This window comes from Crassostrea angulata, chromosome 2 (assembly GCF_025612915.1).
Source record: "Crassostrea angulata isolate pt1a10 chromosome 2, ASM2561291v2, whole genome shotgun sequence".
NCBI classification, from domain to species: domain Eukaryota; kingdom Metazoa; phylum Mollusca; class Bivalvia; order Ostreida; family Ostreidae; genus Magallana; species Magallana angulata.
The window spans coordinates 18,860,636-18,866,818 of NC_069112.1; the positions used below are offsets into that span (position 1 = coordinate 18,860,636).

Consider the following 6,183-nt stretch of genomic DNA (forward strand, 5'->3'; position numbering starts at 1 on the left):
GCAGTAATATGACCAGTAGCTATATATAAATTTGAAAAAAGGAAATACGATTTAACTGATTTTCCTTAATATATGAACGCTTAAATATTTAATCTCCACGCTTAAAAGCAAGCAAAAAAATCTTTTGAAAAAATCTTCAGAAGCTATATAATTATATAGCTTTTGAAGATTTTAAAATTAAAGCACTTAAGCTACATTGAACGTTTTTCATGTTTTCTTTTTTTTTTCTCTATATAATATATATGCACACGCACACTCATTTCATCCTCTTATCTATTTTCCTAATCTGAAGTTTATAAGCAAGTTCAATTTTCTCATGAAAACAATGTTAAAAGTTCAAAAAGCTGAATCCAGATTGTGATTTTCTTCTAACCCTCAACGTCATGGTTTACCTTTGAAACTTTCTTTTGCTTTTATTAATGTAAAAATATCTTTATTAACTGAGTTGTTTTTGCTATTAATTATTATATTATATTATATATAATATTAAATATTAGAGAAATATCAGAAAAATCCACAAGCAGTTTAAGGTACCTCACTACACCTAGACTTAAACTGTTTAAGACAGTAGGTCCCAACATGATGATTTAAATGTTTTGTTCAATTGTTTATGTGAACCAGTTTGTTGTAGCTCAGTGGTTAAAGTATCAGGCTTGTGACTTCCAGATCATGAGTTCAAATCCGCCTTGGCCTTTTGTTCATAATTACTGAATAAAATTCTTGAAAATATAAGTTTTATCCAAAATTGTATATGTTTTAATTCGCCTATTTGACTTGTAAATTTCTTAACTAGTATGCTATCTGTCACAATCAATTTATTTTCTGCTCAAACTATTTCAAGGTATAGTGAGCCACCTTCAAATCGATAAAAAGCTAAAGAAAAAAATCACTTTGATTAATTGCATGGAAACAAGTGTGCATCACACTTTGTAGTCTTTACCTTCATCAAAATTATTGAGAGGACAAAGTACATGTAAATTGTTCAGCATGAAAAAGTATACAATACATGTGCTACTTGCCTCATTTTAAGCGATCGAAATTTTCTGTCACACTCTTCTCCAGTGAAATTATGGCCCTCTAGACACATCATCTCCGATACCTTCTGCCACGCATGTTTCTGTGTTGTCAAATTGGATGAAAAAATTCCAGAGTGTTCTTTTTTCAAAGTAATCAAGCACATCACTGCTTCGTTGCTCCATTTATTTACAACAGAGTCTGAAATGTATTGATGCATCACTCACTTACGTATAAACACATGTATAAAATATATAACAATTTTTACAATGATGTACTTCATTGTAAATAAAACAATTTCTAATGAACAGACATTGACAAGTTACAACAAAAGGAATCTGATTTTATTGTAGTTAGTAATTTCAAAGCGACCAACCAAAATTTTACACTACTGTTTCCAGGGTACTTTCCTGAATAAGCAGTGGTGGGATTTGAACCCACAAGCCTCTGAAGGTAAGACAGTTAAATGTAAGAACATATGTGTTTTCAGACTTACTGACATTTAGGGTAAACATGGTTAAAAAATGGTTAAAATGTGGGATAAACACACAAATAAAGAGTAGGATAAATATATGGGTGAAAGATAGGAGAAGGTAGGAGTGCATGCGGAGGATAAAACAGATATACATTTGTAGATGGGGAAGATAAACACACTACATAATTATCTTAAACCATTTTACCTTCATAAAGTACAAGAAAATTCTGATAAACCTGGTACATTATATTTGATAGTCTGTCCAATAAAAATATGTATTGCTCAATTAAGTGAGTTATATGGTTGCAAAGTTAAACCCCCAAAATTACAAGTACTGGGTATATATTTAGGACTGCTAAGTGGTTGTGGCCATTTTAAGGCTATGTTAACCCTTTGAGAAGAAAAAGACTTAAAATTAAGCTCTATAAAAAGATTAGAAAAAATACTACAAAATCAAAGCTAATTTAATAAAATATTTAGAAGATTTGATAAAGCAATAGGATATTAATTCTTTCAATACATTTTGTAAAAAAAAAAAAAAAAAAAGAACCCTGTTTCTCAGATATGCCTACAGAGTCTTCATCAATATTACAACAATCTTCAGCAGTGGTGGCATTTGTGGCAGAGGCATCACTTTCTGTAAAATTAACATTTTTTTAAGACTAATGTCTTTCAGCAAACTTTTGGAAAATGCATTTTAATGAATTTTCATTTAATGAACAATGTTCATTCTAATAAAAATTTCTTTCTTGTCCACAATTTTAACCACAGAACTTTCAACTCCTATGTAGATTTAATTCATATTTTAAACAGCATATCCATACTATCACATTGCTGTGCAGGTGCATTTGTCTCTTTCCATCTGTTTAAGAGAGAGAGAGAGAGAGAGAGAGAGAGAAAGAGAGAGAGAGAGAGGTTTAAAATCAAATTGCTGTTGCAATCAGCGGTTGTGATTCTGTAATGGGACTTTATCATGCTTATGCCTTCTGCATTGACCCCTCAAAATACCTTTTAGTAGATTATCTGAGAGAGAGAGAGAGAGAGAGAGAGAGAGAGAGAGAGAGAGAGAGAGAGATCAGGGGTGGGCTGATTTAAAATGATGTCACTAGATCATGACAACATTACTTAGCCGTGCGATAGAAGATATATTACACGTGTATTAAAAGAGAAAGAGTGAAAGGTCGGTCAATTATCTTCGCCGATTGTTACCTATTTTGACTTCAGCAAGTGAGTGATGCATCAATACATTTCAGACTCTGTTGTAAATAAATGGAGCAACGAAGCAGTGATGTGCTTTATCAATTTGAAATAAAGAACACTCTGAAATTTTTTCATCCAATTTGACAACACAGAAACATGCGTGGCAGAAAGTATCGGAGATGATGTGTCTAGATGGCCATAATTTCACTGGAGAAGAGTGTGACAGAAAATTTCGATCGTTTAAAATGAGGATTAGGAAAATAGATAAGAAGATGAAATGAGTGTGTGTATACATATTATATAGAGAAAAATTAAAAAAATGAAAACATGAAAAACATTGAACATAGCTTTAGCGCTTTAATTTTAAAATCTTCAAAAGCTATATAATTATATAGCTTCTGAAGATTTTAGAATGAAAGTGCTCAAGCTATATTGAATGCTTTTCATGTTTTCTTTATCAATAACTCACCATCCACTGTGAATTTTATTTGTATATAGATATATATATATATATATATATATATATATATATATATATATATATATATATATATATATATATATATATATATATATATATATATATATATATTCCAGTGTCTTAAAATTTGTCTGTGATAACATTACGAATCGATTTTCGATTTTGTACAATACAGTCCAATAAATTCAAACGGCACATTGTTGGGGCGCAAGCGGGTTTGCATAGTTAATGTTTTAATTTTAATTGTACAACTGCTAAAAAATATTTAATATAAGAAATGAGGAATTATTCTTCGAATATTATGAGGTGATAAATTGTGTGAGGGCATGATTAAATCTATCATAAAGCTCTTTGGGCTTTATTGGATTTGATCAACCCCCTCCCCGGACAAAAATTATAATCTCATACTCACAGTTTGTACTTGCATGATTTGTCAGATATAAGACAATAAAGGAAAGGAACAGCAAAATGGAAATGACCGCCAAACCTGGGTCCATTATAACTAAATGGATGATCTGTTATGGGGTGACCCTGCGGTAAACCCCGTAAGTTTTGCATCATCGATGCAAGCTGAAGGTAAATACCCAACCAAAATGTTGCAAGTTCAAGTTCATTTCATTTTCTAAACACATACAATACATGAAGTACAATTTATATGTGCCCATACATCCACAGAAAAACATCACACACACACACACACACACACACACACACACACACACACACACACACACACACACACACACACACACACACACACACACACACACACACACACACACACACACACACACACACACACACACATTATGTATCAGAGAAACAAAAGCAGCTAGGGTTTAGAATTGTTCATTAGTAAATGACCGTACTATGCTCACATAGGAGAACCAAACACTGAAGATCACCCTCCAAAAAAGTCGACAACAAGAGCCATCATGGATAGTTGAATATAGAGCATAATTAAAGACCATGCACGCAGAGCGGATGGAGTTATAGAGAGAGAGAAACTTAAACTAGAGGAAAGGAGGGTTGCTGTTAGAAAACTATTAAAAGACAATTAAAATTAATAACTGATGTGTTCATTTATTTATTTACCTAATTGATGATTTTTTTCATTTATTTATTTTAAATTTATTTATTTACTAGCATACATTTAATGTGTCAAATTCTCTTGTTCATCTGATGTCATAGCTACAGTTTACTTATTCAAAATGAAATTCTTAAGCGAAGTTAGAAAATCAGATATTTAATGCATATATACTGGTATATTGTAGATGAAAAAAAAGAAGTTTTTTCCTTATACACATAGAAATACTTTACCTATATATTACTATCAATTAATTAATTACAGTGTAAAAGATCATTATAATAATTCATGTATTATTTTTAACTCGACATTTATATGCAGTTCTGAAGATTTGATGAAGAGTTTTGTGGACTTTGTGTTAATGCCCCTTTATAGAGAGCCATATTTCATTGATAAAGCTCAAAAAATAGGGCTTGGTAGCTGAACTAAACAAACTTATATTAATCAATATTTGCATAAAAATGATGCAAAATATGGTTGAAAATGGCCAAGTTGATGCACTTCAGGATAAATCAGTAAAATAAAAGATGTGTTAATTTTGGAAAGCTTTGATAGATGCAAAAACAATGGATAAAAGAACAATTCTGATCAAAATAGCTTAATAAACACATATTTGACTAATTATCTCAAATGATCTAGCTAAAACAAATATCCCACTAAGTGCTGCAGAAAGCTAATGCATATTGTTTATTTTGGATGAAAATTACAATTTTTTCTGTAAAAGTTACAACATTAAAAATTGATTGGCATACATATACTGATACTTTGCATGAACTATAATCTATCGCAACAAATTCATTATTTCTTTGCGTTTTTCAATACCTGAAATGTTTTCAGCACTCCTCTCAGAAATCTCAGAAGTCCCACTCCCACTCTCATTCACAATCTCATCCCTCTCAAACTCAACCATGTCTTCATTAAAACTCTCATTCATTAAAATAAAATTATGTAAAACACAACAAGTCACTATTACACCAGAAATTGCCTCAACATTTCTCATATCTAGAAATTTTAACTTTCTTAATTTGCCTTTTAACAAGCCAAATGAACGTTTAATGACCACTATGGTTGAACTGTGGGCTGCATTGAATTCTTTTGCTCTGATGTTAAGTGGCCATTATCACGAAAGGGTGTCAATAACATACTTGATAAGGGGTATGCTGAATCTCCCAATAGATGGTACTTACCTGGGAGATTCTGGAGAGCATCATGAAGAGGGCTATTCCTGAAGACTCTAGAGTCATGGACAGAACCAGGATATCCACAAAATACATCTAAAAAGCGTAAGCTACTGTCGCACAGTCGCACCGCTGCAGGTGCATTGCAGGAAAACCCTTCCTACAGATGTAGGAATCCCTGAATGTTGTTGGTCCTCTGATGGGAATATAAGTACCATCTAATGCAAGAACAACATTAGGGATACCTGCCCTTTCAGAAAATTTCTCCGATATTTGAGTGCATTCTACATCTGAAATCGGCCTTGAAATGAGATTTTTTAGAATCTGATGCCTCTGCATGACCTCTGTAAACTTTGACAGGTAAAGATGCAAGTTACCCTTGCTTACACCAAATCTATCTGAAACACTGCGGAATGTCTCAGTGACATCTCTGACCCAATTAGCAGTAGTAGTGTCTGAAAATACAAAGTTGCATATTTTTTTAAGCTATGCAATTAATTGGTGAATGCAATTACGTAAGTAATACATGAGCATCATTTAAATAGTGTACCAGTAATAACAGTTTGAGTAGAAACTAAATAATACCCATTACTACATTTGGAAATATCTTTTATTAAAATGGATGATTTATATGTATTGTTTTCAAGTCATCAAAAGACCCCTAAAATATATGAATTTCTATACAAGGAATAAGGGAAGGAGTTGTAGTTAGTAATTTCATAGTAACCAACCATAATTTTTACACTAC

General features: G+C 31.9%; 1 pseudogene; it reads left to right on the forward strand.

Annotated features, from left to right (window-relative positions):
* The first annotated feature begins 2,723 nt into the window (after positions 1-2,723).
* LOC128173985 (uncharacterized) lies at positions 2,724-4,231 on the forward strand (annotated as a pseudogene).
* Positions 4,232-6,183: the final 1,952 nt, after the last annotated feature.